Raw genomic sequence first — 14,065 nt, forward strand, 5'->3', positions numbered from 1 at the left:
AATCAAAACTAGGGTGGGGAGAGCACAAGGCACTATGGTGATGGTGCACGGGTGAATTGGTGGTGGGAATTCTATGGGGACTACACCAGAGAAAAGAAAGCAAATATTGTAAGAAAAAATATATAAATAAATAAATTTAAAAAATAAAATGATTTCATTTATTAACTTAAAAAGAGAAAACAACTAGTCATTCGCTTCTTTGACTATTTAACAAAATATCACAACATAAAATATTTCTGAAATCTCATTTTAATAATAATGATACTTTTCTCTGTTCCCTAATGAGTATAATTGCACTCTGCACGAGGGGTTTCAGAGAGCAGCCTCCTTTTTGTCCACTGAAGCAGTGCCCTGCCTACTAGGAGCACTGAGTGGTCAGCAAAGGGCTATGCATTATGATTCGCACTGAGGCAGGCTTGGAGGGTAAGCAGGTGCTCTGCTATAGGGCTCAATAATTAGAGAACTCCATCTTTGATAACGAGCCTCTCATTCCTGACAACTTTAGCCATTTCATCTGTGCTGTGCCATTGAATTTAAAGGTCATATTTCCACTGTCAGAATGTAATATGAAGAATTGAAAAGTTCAAAAATACAACTGATGGAGACTGCATTATTTTTTATATTTTCCTAAAATTACCCAGGCAGTTATCCTATTTCGTTTTGACCTCAGAATATAATTATTGACAGGAAAATAAAGATTAAATATTTCTCTATGGCATAACTCTGTTGCCATAGATTATTATAGCCAGGTTTAAAATGTAAAATGGATATATGTGATGGAGAAAAATCTAACAAATACAAGCTGTTAAAATGTAACACTATTAAGTTTAGTATACTGTTTGCACTTGAATGAGCATAATCTTTTGGGAGCTGCATCTTATTTCATTCATAGCTATCATATTTTTATGAAGAGGCAGTTAAACACTATATCTATCCTATGTAGCTGACTGTGTAGGAAATGGGAACTTTTCACTGATCTGTCCTGAATTTGTATAAGGATTTTCTTTTTCTTGTTTGATTTAAGCCATAATGTACTGTTGTTGAATACTGATGAGACATTGGGTAAGCCTCCATTCAGATCTTCTTTTGAGTTTTTTGTTTGTTTGTTTTCATTTTGGTTAATTTATTTCAGAAAGTTAGAGGCCTCTTTTGCTCTTAATTGACAACCTCTGAGGTCAGTTGAAACAATTTCTCATAATTGTTTAAGGTGTGCTTCTTTCAATGTCTCATCAGTGAATAAGCAAAGAATTCAGTCATTGCTCCTGAGAAGTCCCCTTGCTTGAATGGGACTTGGAGAGAAAAGTGCATCAAATGCCACTGACGCTGAACTGTAGCAGCCTCTAAACTTAGTGGAATGTTTTTATCTTTTGTGATGCCAATAGTAATTTATTTCTGCCCATCAGCAGGTTAGCCATTAGGAGTTAGTTTCCATCCAAGGTGAGAGAGCTTAACCTGCTATATGCTTTTCTACAAGATTCTTATTTACAACACAATTTCTTAATGAGTTATGTCAGGGTAGCTGCTGGTATGATCTTCTTGATCTCAGGGCGTGTGAAGCAGAGTGGTTAATGATGCACGCCTTGCTAGTTCCAGTGGAGAGCATTACAGATTATCTATGTGCTTATATGCCAACCTCATAATAAATGGAACAGCACCACCTTTTGGATATAAAGTAGGAAAACAAATGAAAATGCTAGGATCTGGCAAGTCAGAGAGAGTGGTTAGCTATATGTGACTAATTAGGTGGTCATGCAGTCTACAAGCAATGATAACCTAATTCTTTTCTCTTTTTTTCTTTCTTCCTTGTTTTCTCCCTTTTTAAAGATTTTTTTTTATGCATACAAGAGCTGGGGTATAGGCCTGAGGTATGATGGGGAGGTGAGAGGATTCACCAGAGAAACAGAGTGAGGAGCAGAATAGGCTGATCTACTGAAATATACTGAGAGGTCTGTGCCATATGGGTTAGTTCCCTGGCCGGGGATCGAACTCGTGCTGCAGTGGCTGCTTATTGCTTCATAGTGCTGAGACTTAACCCCTTGAGCCAGCATGAAGGACCCTGTTTTCTTCCTTTTTTGGCAGCACCTGTGATTTGACTCTATGCATTTCAAGTAATAGCGGTGCTTCAGGAGATACTGAATTACGCTGCATTCTAATTATGTTTTGAACAGATGAATTACACATATATCATGAAAATAATATGAAGGATACCATGGTTACAATTGTACATGTGCCAACTACTTTTGTGCTGTGACAATTAATCTGATGAAATATTAGGAAAGAATTTTGAATGAAAAACCTTAATTGAATGTTGCAGCATTTGTTTAGTATTGTGATTGGACAGTGATTTCAATTTGAAAAAAAATATTTTGTTTTTTTTCCCTAACTAGCCTTTCTTATGAAACAATAAAATGCCAATTTATTGGCTTATAATCATTCAAATTTTGAAATTAATCTTTATTATGGTTTATAAAAGAAAGAGGTAAATTACAAGAAAGAAAGATGATAGAAAGGATTTAATGAAAATAGAAAATCCCAGACCGTATCCTTATAGGTATCTATAAACAGCAAATCCTATCTCCTATACTATCAACAGGTCAGTGTGATAGTAATCGATATACAGAATTTGCATGATTCAAATCCTAAAAGACACAAAAATATGTTCATTAGTTACCTAGGAGAACAAATATCTTTTTAAATTAAAATCAATGACTCATTCACACTTTTATAAAAGTACTGCAACACTAAATTAAATTTTCTTCTTTCAAAATTCTCCCCAGGGCCACCCCTGGTGGCACAGCAGTTGAGCTCTGGGCTGCAGGCTGCCTGCAGCCTCTGCAACACCCATTCAATCCTCGGCCACTGGCGAGGGTCCCACATGGCGCGACAGACCTCTCCTGTGTAGCCCGCTGCTCCCCTCAGCAGTGTATTTCGTCAGTCTGCCTGTTCTGTTCCCCACTCTGGCTCTGGTGAATTCTCTCACCCTACTGCACTTCTGACTGTACCCAGTGCTTGTATGAATGAATAAATAAATCTAAAAAAAAAAATTCTACCCAGAGGGTTGGATCAAGATGGTGTAAGAAGAGGCTCTCTGCCTCATTCCTTGGAAATTAATCTGAAACTTAACCAGACAGACACTGCACCAAAATGTGGAGACTCAGTATACACTACTGGTTGACTATTGGGTTAATGAGGAAATCAAAGAGAAATTTCAAACTACATGGAGACAAATGAAAATTAAGACAGAAGCTACAAGAACTTCTGGGGCATAGAAAAGGCAGTGCTAAGAGGGAAATGTATATCAATACAGGCCCCCATCAACAAACAAGAAAGAGCTCAAATAAATAATTGATTTTATAACTTATGTAGCTAGAAAAATAAGAAAAAAAACAACAATAAAAGCCAGTAGATGGAAGGAAGTAATAAAAATTAGAGTAGAAATGAATGAAATAGAAATGAAACCATTCAAAACATCAATGAAACCAAAAGCTGTTTGAAAAGATAATAGACAAGATAAAAATCATATGATCATATAAATGGATGTAGAGAAAGCATTGGCCAATTATTCTATCTTAATATGCACACACCCACACTCAGATGGGAACAATTTAGATACATCAATTAACCTAGTGTGCACATCTTTGGAATTTGGGAGGAAACCAGGGTACCCAGAGAAAACCCGAGTGGACCTGGGGAGAATGTGAAACACCACAAAGATCAGTCGGGAATTGATTCTTTTCTCTTCATCAATGTTATAATGAAATTATATTGAATTAAACATTATTTGAGGACCTGCTATTCTTTGTGTGTCAAGAACTATATATTTATTAATAACTAAATATTTCATATAAAATGAAATTTTTGAGATAAATTTTTTGTTAGATATATCTTTTATGATATATGATTATCATACTTTTGTATCCCCCTATAAAATATCATGTCCTGAATATTTTTGAGGACTTTGTTATATTTTGTTACATTTGGTGATTTATTTACATTTATTGATGAGTCTATTGGTCATCAGTTAAGCACTGTAAATATGATTTCAGTAGCCAGAAGTATTTATGGTCCAGTTCTTTCTTTCTTTTTTTTTTTGCATGTCAAAATTTTTTAGTTACTGAAGGAAGCCACATTACTTGAAAGTGTACAGGATATTTTTAAGGTTATTTATAATTTTATTTTACTGATTTTTTTTCTTTCTTAAATTGAGGTAACATTGGTTTCAAAACTGTATAAGATTCACTAGCATAAGATCCCATGTCTTCAGATGTATGTTTCCCACCATCAACACACCCATAGTCCTTCACCAGAGATTTTTAGGAAATCAGGAAAGTGTGTAACTTGTGGTCCAGTTATTTCCTAACAAGTAAACGAGAACAACTATTTGACCATACAGCTAATTATTTGGTGTCAAACCATTACAATAAGTGAAACAATGTACTGAAAATTCATCAACATGAAATCTACATTCTACCTATGAGGTATCTTTAAAAAAAAAATAGGCATTTGCAATAAGCTCTGCAAAGACATGATATAAAAAGTGAATTCATTTAATAAGAAGTTTATATGTGCCAATAGATAGTGTAAACAAAAGAAAATGAGTTAAATTTGATCAAGAAAAAAAATCCAAATAAATTTAAAATTTGTTCCATAGGTGCAAATTTACTGTTAGCTTTCTCATCCTTGCATTCCTTATATTGAATCTAGACAAATCTAGACATTTCCACACATACTTGACCATTTTCCTTTCTCTAATATATAACCACTTTTTCATACCTTCCATATATTGTTAGAACAAATACTGAAGGCAGTTTTTGTAAAAATTGGTGCTTTTTTTTAATTGCTTAAATTCAGAATTATTGAAGTCTCTTAAATTAGTAGGTAAAACCTTGTTTGGTGTTTCTTTCTACTCCATTTTTGGAGCAATGTTGTCAGCCCCTCCCAATTTCTACACACCGTGTTATAACTGTCACTATGATACTGCCCCTATTGTGCTGACTTTCTTGATAATAGCTGTAATTCACAGAAACTTTTTCTCCTACATTTCTCTAGTGTTTTTAAGGGAATTTACTATGTGGACAAATAGAGTGGTTTGTGTGTTTTAGTACTCCCTGATCAGAACCTCCAAGTATATAACATATAGACAATTGTCTGAAATTTCTGATTTTTCAAGGGACTATTGTTTCTTGTTAACAAGAAGCCTAACATTGGTATTTATGTTACAAGCTGTCCTGCTTTTTAAAGCAGTATACTTGTGTATTTCCATCTTTAAAATCCCTCTAGTAAAAGGGTAAATTGTTATGGGTAAACTATGGTAGTGGGAACTTTTATTAGTGTTGCTTGAAATATTACCTATATTTTTTTCTTTCAGATCATTAAACCACTAGTATTTTATTTTTTTAGCTGTTCAAATGTTTTTATTAGAGTTTTCTAGCTCTACTACAGAATTATGACAGAAAAAGCTTTGGGTGATTGTCTACAGAAAACTTCTACAACCGATACATTTTGGGATTAGAGTTTTAATGAAGGGTTGATAAAGATTGGATTAATCTGACAATCATCCCGTACTCAAAAGCTAAATTGTGTGAGAAATGGGCATGAGGAAAGGCTATCATGAAAAGTAATTGTCCAGAAAATTTTCTAGTTGTAACTATGTTGCATTTTATTACATCAAATTATACTTATTTAAACTTGGTTAACAAGTACTAAATTCAATAGAACAAAGTTATATCCTTAAGGCCATTGAATCTGTCATTTTTTTGTAAGAATATTCTAAATCTACAGTTGAGCTAAGTGTTGGATTTCTTAAGAAATATTCATTTAATTATTAAAGTTTTGATACCTTTCTGTATCCACCTGTAAATATTGGAGCAATGTATATGTATGTGAATTCTCTCTTTTTATGGAGGTAACAATGGTTTACACTCTTGTATATGATTTAGAAGTAATAGGACCACCCCCTTCAAGTGCTGTTACCAAATCATACCCACTACCAAGATACCCAAAGTCCTCCACCAAGATCCATTGTGCTCCCTCCCAAATTTGCTTTTGTCCCTTTCCTGCTTTCAGTGGTAACCTCAGTTCTACAGTCAGAATCTAGGCTTTGTTATTGGTTTGAATTTATCTGATGCTTTGTTTGTTTTTCAATATTCCACATATAAATGACACCATCTGTATTTATCTTCTCCTCCTAACTTATTTTACTTAACATAATCCCTTCCAGGTTCATTCATGTAGTTGCAAATGACAAGAGGTTTTCTTTTTCATAGCTGAATAGTACTCCATTGGATATATATACCACATCTACTTAATCACCTCATCTGTCTTTGGGAACTTAGGTTGTTTCCATAACTTGACTACTATAAAAAGTGCTGTTATGAACATAAGAGTGCATATATCCCTTAGAATTAGTGTTTTTATATTTGGGGGTAGGGTATCTAGGAGTGGAATTGTGGGATCATATGGTAGACTCACTTTAAATATTTTGAAAAATCTTCATACTTTTTTCCAACGAAACTGGATCAGTCTATATTCCCACCATCCTTGCCAACAATTGTTATTTCTGGTCTTTGTGGGCCAATCTCCCATATGTGAAGTAGTGTCTTGTTATAGTTTTGATTTGCATTTCCTGATAGTAAGGGATGGTGAACATTTTCATATGCTTGTTTGTGATTTGTATGTCTTTGGAGAAGTGCCTCTTTAGCTGTTTAGCCCATTGTTTTGATTAGATTATTTTCTTTTGGGTGATTTGTATGAGTTCTTTGTATATTTTTGATATCAGCCTCTTATCAGACTTGTAGAAAAATATTTTCTTCCGTTGTTTCAGCGATAGTTTCTTTTGCTTTGCAGAAACTTTTTAATTTGATGTGGTCCCAATTGTTTATGTTCTCATTTGTCTTTTCTTCTTGTTGGAAATGAATCTATAAATACATTACTTTAAACACCCAAAAGAATTAGAAAACTTTTCCACAAATATTTATTCTCAAACATATGTTCCTCCTTGAGTCCAGTAAAAACCAGGTACAATAATTTCAAGTTGTCCCTTCATTCCTTTTTAGAATTGTCACTATTTGCTTGTCATATATGTATCACAGATAAAATATAACAGTAAATTTGAAACAATTTAAACTCAGAACCCTAAAAGAAATTTCTGGAAATACTGAGTCTAATAGCAAAATCTGTAACTTTTTAACTCCAAATATTGTATTTACCAGAGATACTATATAAAATATCAAGATTGATTATGTATTATTTATCTATGTAAATATCTAATAATCCTGTGCATGTCTAGTCCTTTCGAATCATCTCATTTGGATCCTGATATCTTTCTTATACTGAGGAAACTCAGGTAAACTTTCATCTACATAGCAATTTGACTACAGACAGATTCCAGAGTATTTACCATTTTTTTGTAAGTTATATCTGCATTCCAAGAAATTCTCTGAGACAGAAGTCCTTTAATTTTCTATTCTACAGAGGTGTTTCTGTCATATTCAGGACAAACAACTGACTATAAACTCAGGTTTTAGTCAAATTCAGTGATTCTGTGGTCATTCTATCTGCTGCCTATTATCCTCTTATTAGCGAAACAACACATGGTCTTTTGACAATATGGAAAAGGCAAAATCAGTAGTATCTAGTTTTGTATTAATTGTCCTGCTTTTCTTAAGTTTACAGTCAGCTTTAACATTTAGCTATTTTCCAGGGAGGTTTTCTCTTTATGTTTCACATAAAGAGAAAGTATAGCATTATATCACATCAATATATTATGGCAAACTGTCCCCAGAAATTTGTTTCAGCTGCTAAGTTGAAATTTGATCTTGTACTGCTTACCACATTAATTTTAAAAATTAGAAATTCCATTACTTCAAAAATTTTATTAAATATTTAAGATATGCAAAGGAGTATTTGTAAATTATATATAAAATAAAATGAATTATAATGAACACCTTTCTCATACCAGTTCAAGACAAACAACATCATCATTACTTCTCAAGTCACTGAGTGCAATCTTTGCTTCCTTTCACTGAACTAGATGACCTTGAATTTTATATTTGTCATTCCATTGTTTTCTTCTACCATATATGTATACCTGTACAAACCTTTTTTTTTAGTTTTGTGCAGTTTAATCTTTATAGAAATCATACCATAGACATTTTTCTGTAGCTTGCTTTTAAGATACAGATTATGTTTTTTCAGTCTTATTCATGTTGTTTCATGAAGTTTTATTTCAGTATTATTTGCCACTATGTGATTATGTGAGAATTTAGCTTTCAGTTCTATTATTAATGACATTTGAGTTGTTTCCTTTTCTTTTTTTACTTTCATGAGAATGTTTTACTTTCACGAGTATTCTGAATGTTCCTATAGATATCTCCTGGTGCACATCTGCATATGTATATTCAGTGTCTATACCTAGGAATGCAATTGCTGGATCACAGGGTATGTGTAACTTCAACTTCACTAGACAATGCCAATATTTTTGTTTTGAAGATGGTTAGCATGATACTGTCACACTTAAATGTTTACAATCTGATAAGAATGAAATGGCATCACAGCTAAGTGACTTTTGCATTTCCCTGAGAGTTTGGTCTTACATATGCAATTTGGTCATTTGTGCTTCCTTGAAGTGACTGATCAAGGTTTTTACATATTTATCTATTAGGGTTCTGTATTTTTCCTATTGCTTAAAAAAATTCTGTATAATAATCCTTTGTTAATTATGTGTTGTAAATATCTTCTAAGTTTGTAATTTGACATCTCATTGTTTAAAAATGTACTTATTCTTATTGAATTACCATTGTTTAATATCTTGCTAGTGTTTACACAGTACAGGATTTCCATTCTCAGGAGCAGTCACCATAGCATTCATACCACCTAAGCACCCATAGTCCTTGACCACAGCTCATTGTGGTCTCCCACCCACTGACTGCACTCCCCCCATCCTCAGCCCTTCCCCTCCTCTTATGAAAGCTGCAGATTTATGGTGAGCTTTCAAGGGTTGATCTTAAAGTTTCTCATTGACCCTTTGTTTAGTTTTTATATATTCTACCTGCAAGTGACACCAACTGGTATTTATCTTTCTCCTCTGGCTTATCTTGCTTAGCATAGATGGTATTATCATCTAGCTCCATCCATGTTGATGCAAATGGCATGAGTATATCTCTTTTGATTGCTGATTAGTATTCCTTTGTTTATATATAACATGTCTTCTTTATCCACTCATCTGTTTTTTGACACTTAGATGTTTCCATATTTTGCCTAATGTGAATAGTGGTGCAATAAGCATAGGAGTGCAGGTTTCCTTTCAAATAAGTGTTTTTGTGTTTCTTAGGTAGATTCCTGGGAATGGAACAGCTGGGTCAAATGGTTGATCCATTTTTAGTCTTTTGAGAAACCTCCATAATGCTTTGCACAGGGGATGCACCAGTCTATATTCCAACCAAGAGTGTAAGAGTTGTTGAAGTTTTTATTGGGATTGCATTGAATCTGTGAATTGTTTTGAATAGAAAAAACATTTTTTTTGCTGTATTACACGTGTGTGAAATCATATGATATTTATTTTTCCCTTCTGATTTATTCCACTTATTATAATCCCTTCCAGTTTCACCCATGTTGTTACAAATGGCAAGATTTCATTATTTTAAGTAGTTGAGTACTATTCCATTGTGTGATGATAGGTAAATAGATGATAGATAGATAGATAGATAGATCAATACATAGATACATAGATAGATACATAGATAGATCATCTTCTTGATGCACTGAACACAATGGTCATTGGGCACTCAGTTTGTTTCCATAATATATCTACTAGAAATAGTGCTACAATGAATATCAGGGGTACATATGCATCTTAGACTAGTGTATTTGCATTCTTTGGATAGTAATGTAATAATGGAATTTCAGTATACTATAGAAGATCGAATTTTAATATTTTGACAAATCTCCATACTGTTTTCCATAGGGACTGGATCAGCTACATTCCCACAAAAGTGTTCAAGGAGTCCTTTTCCTCAACATACTGGCCAATAATTTTTTCTGGTGTTTTATATGGAGTATTCTCACACACATGAGGTGATATCTCCATGTGCTTTTCATTTGTGTCTCCCTGATGATAAGTGATGAGGAGCATATTTTTTGAACTGTCTACCTCTACCATCCATTTTAATTGAAACATTTCTTTCCTATCTATTAATTTTATGAGTTCTTTATACATCTTTTATATTAGCCCCTTGTGAGATATATGATAAGCAAATATTTTCCCCCACTTTGAAGGATGTATTTTCATTTTACTGATATTTTATTTCATTGTGCAGAAGATTTATAATTTGATATAGTCCAACTTGTGAAATTTTGCTTTTGTTTCATTTGCCTTTGAAGTTTATAATAATACCATATTTTTTGATCCCAATATCTTTGTAGTATAGTTTGAAGTCTGAGAGAATGATAACTCGGTTCTTATTTGTCAGGATTGTTTTGGTCTTTCTGGCCTTTTATGTTTCCATATAAAAATGTATGTTTCTCTTAGTATGACGTTCATTTTAACAATGTTAATTCTTCCAATTCATGAGCAGGGACTACCTTTGCATTTCCTTGTGTCTTTTTCTTTTCCTTTTAACAATGGTTTGTAATTTTATTTATTTATTTTTTTAAAGTTTTATTTTTTATTTATACAATAGCTGGGGTACAGGCTAGAGGCGCAGGAGGGTGAGAGGATTCACCAGAGACAGAGTGGGGAGCAGAACAGGCAGACAGACCAAACGCACTGCTGAGGGGAGCAGCGGGTGAGGCAGGAGAGGTCTGCCACACCATGTGGGAATCTCCCTGGCCTGCCGGGAGTCGAACCTGCGCTGCAGAGGCTGCAGACAGCTCCACAGTGCTGCACTCAACCCGCTGTGCCACCACTACCGGGGAGGCCTTGTAATTTTATTTTTAGAAGGATTTCACACCCTTTGTTAATTTTATGTCTAGGTATTGAACTCTTTTTGATGCAATTGTAACTGATAGTTTTTTAGATTTCTTTCTCTTCTAGTTCATTGTATAAAGCAACACAATCAGTAATTGTATAATAGGGGCCTCCGTGGTGGCATAGGGGTTCTCAGTGCCATCCCACTATTGCTGCTGTGGCCAGAGTTCTTTGCTCCCCATCCTGTCTCTGGTACTTCAAGCTCAATTTTATCTTATCATGTTATTGTTGTATATTCTATATGAATACTAATTCCATGATTTTTAAAATAAACTCAATATTCACTAATATCTTCACTCCTCTTCATTTTGCATCACAAGCCCTCTAGCTGGGATTTCTTTTCCTGCTTAAAGTACTTCCTTAGGCATTTACGTAGTGATAGGTTGTTGGTATAAACCTCAGTAAGTTTTGGTTGACCTTAAATGGTCTTTAATTTACCCTTATTTTTAAAATATATTTTTCATGTGAATAGATTTTTAGATTGACATTTAATTTTCCTCAGTACAAAGAAAATACAAATCCACTGTTTTTTTGGTTACCACTGTTGCTTTTGAAAAGTCTGTCATTAGTGTAACTGCACATTTAGTATGTGATTTGTCTTGTCTTTTCCAGCTGCTTTTATGATATTCATTTTGTAATATTCTTCATTTTCAGCATATTATATGTAAAAGTCAATTTCTTTTTATGTAAACCTTTTAAGATTTATTGTGCTTGTTGAACTCATAGATTAGTCTCTTTTTTAAGCTCTGGAATATTCTTAGCCATTAAGTCTTCAGATATAACCTCTGTCAATTTCTCTCCCTACTCTCTCTTTTGGGACTCTGATCACACGGGTGTTAAAATTTTCATTCCCTATCTCAGACTAATGATGTCTTATCAATGATTTATTTAGATCTGTATTCCAGTTTTGTGTATTGTTAGTTTCTCTCAGTGATTTTTTTACACATATTTTCAACTATTAAATTATAAACTATTCTGAAGTTTTGTGTTTTATTGGCAAGTTTGCCACTAGTTAAATCTTTAACCCTCAAAGTTATTTTTGAAGTATTACATGAAATTAGCATTATGTGTCTTGTTCAAATTCCTGAAATCTTGGAGGTTATTATGTTCTTGTCTATTCCAGTTGGTTCTCAATCATGCTTCTTTGTTTTATAATTTCCTTTTAAAAATGGTGATGGTACTTGGATGCTCATACTGACAAAAATAGAAATAACATAGAGTATGTTATTCTATGGCATTAGAAATAATTCTGAATTGATTTTAAATTTCTTAGAAACTGGGATGCTATAAAATCATGACCATTGTGCTTAAAACTAATTGACTAAAATAAAATGCCCCTCCTAAAATTTTATGAACCAATTAGGTTGTCTGCTTTTGATTTTGCTAAGAAAACATACTATTTAAAACAAATAGCTGGGGCTACATCAAAATAAATAGCTTCTGCAAAGTGAAAAAAAGTATCAGCGTAAGAAAAAGATACTCCACTGAATGGGAGAAAATATATTTTCACACCATACATCTGACAAGAAGCTGATACCAAGCATATACAAAGAACTCATACAAATCAAGAAAAAAAGAAAACAAATAATCCAGTAAAAAAATTAGTGGAAGAGCTAAATAGGCCCTTCTCTAAAAAACAAAAGACATACAGATGGTCAACAGGCTCATGATAAGATGTTCAATATCACTTATTATTAAGGAAATGCAAATCGAAAGTACAATGAGATACCACCTCACACTTGTGAATATGGCCCGTAACAAAAGACCAGAGGCAGCAAATGTTGGTGAGATATGGAGATAAACAAACCATCTTACACTGTTGGTGGGAATGTAGACTTGTACAGACCCTATGGAAAACAGCATGGAAGATTTTCAAAGGTTTAAATGGAACTGTCATATGACCCAGCACTTGCACTATGTATCTATCCAAAGAACAAAAAAAACAGTAATTTGAAAGGAAACATGCACTCCCATTTTCATTTCAACACTGTGGAAACAGCCTAAGTGTCCAGATATAAATGACTGGATCAGGAAGATATGGTACATATACCTAATGAATACTACTCAGCTGTCAAAATATAAACTCTTGTCATTTGTAATGCCTTGGATTGAGTTATGGGGTATTATGCTAAATGAAATAAGACAGAAGGAGAAAGACAAATACCATCACCTATATGTGGAATATAGAGAAACAAAACAAAGCATCAGATAATGTAAAACGAAGAATTAACCCTAGAAAGCTGACGACAGTACTGAGTCTGTCATACGTGAGAGCAAGATGGAGATGTAGCAAAATGAATTATGATTGAGAGCTATGGGTGTCATGGTTCTGGGTGTGGTGTGGTAACACTTAAGGGGAGATCCTATACTTCAAATACACAAAAAAATTATGTAAACTGGGCCTCCCCTGGTGGTGCAGCGGTTCAGCACTGGGCTGCGAGGCTGCCCGCAGCCTCTGCAGCGCTGGTTCGATCTCCGGCCATCTGCGAGGGTCCCCATATGGTGCAGAGACCTTTCCTGCTGCGCCTGCTGCTCCCCTCAGCAGTGTATTTCATCACTCTGCCTGTTCTGTTCCAGCTCTGAATCTGGTGGATTCTCTCTCACCCTCCTGCGCTTCTGACTGTACCCAGTGCTTGTATAAATATATAAATAAATCTTAAAAAAAAATAGGTAAAGAAATAGACTGGAATACATTGGAAAAAAATATGTAAACCAATGTTAACTGAAATTATATTGTGCGTGTGTGTGTCAGGATGTTTAACTTAAAAGAAACTCATATTGCCTTTAATTAGAACATAAGAAAAAACAGTGGGTAGTTAAACTGACTATAAAAAATCATGCTTTTTAAAATTATTAGCATAGATCAGCATAAGCAGAATCTTTAACTTAAGTATGGTTAATGGATTGACATTTGAGAATTATTATGTTAGAAGCAAAAATCTAGAAATTTCCAATTTAACAATTCAGTTTTGGGCCTCCCTGGTGGTGCAGCGGCTGAGTGCTGGGTTGCGATGCTACCCGCAGCCTCTGCAGAGCCGGTTCGATCCCCGGCCACTGGGCGAGGGTCCCACATGGTGCGCAGACCTCTCCTGCCGCCCG

The sequence above is a fragment of the Talpa occidentalis genome, unplaced genomic scaffold, assembly GCF_014898055.3.
Source record: "Talpa occidentalis isolate TD23 unplaced genomic scaffold, MPIMG_talOcc4v2.1 talOcc4.15, whole genome shotgun sequence".
NCBI lineage: Eukaryota > Metazoa > Chordata > Mammalia > Eulipotyphla > Talpidae > Talpa > Talpa occidentalis.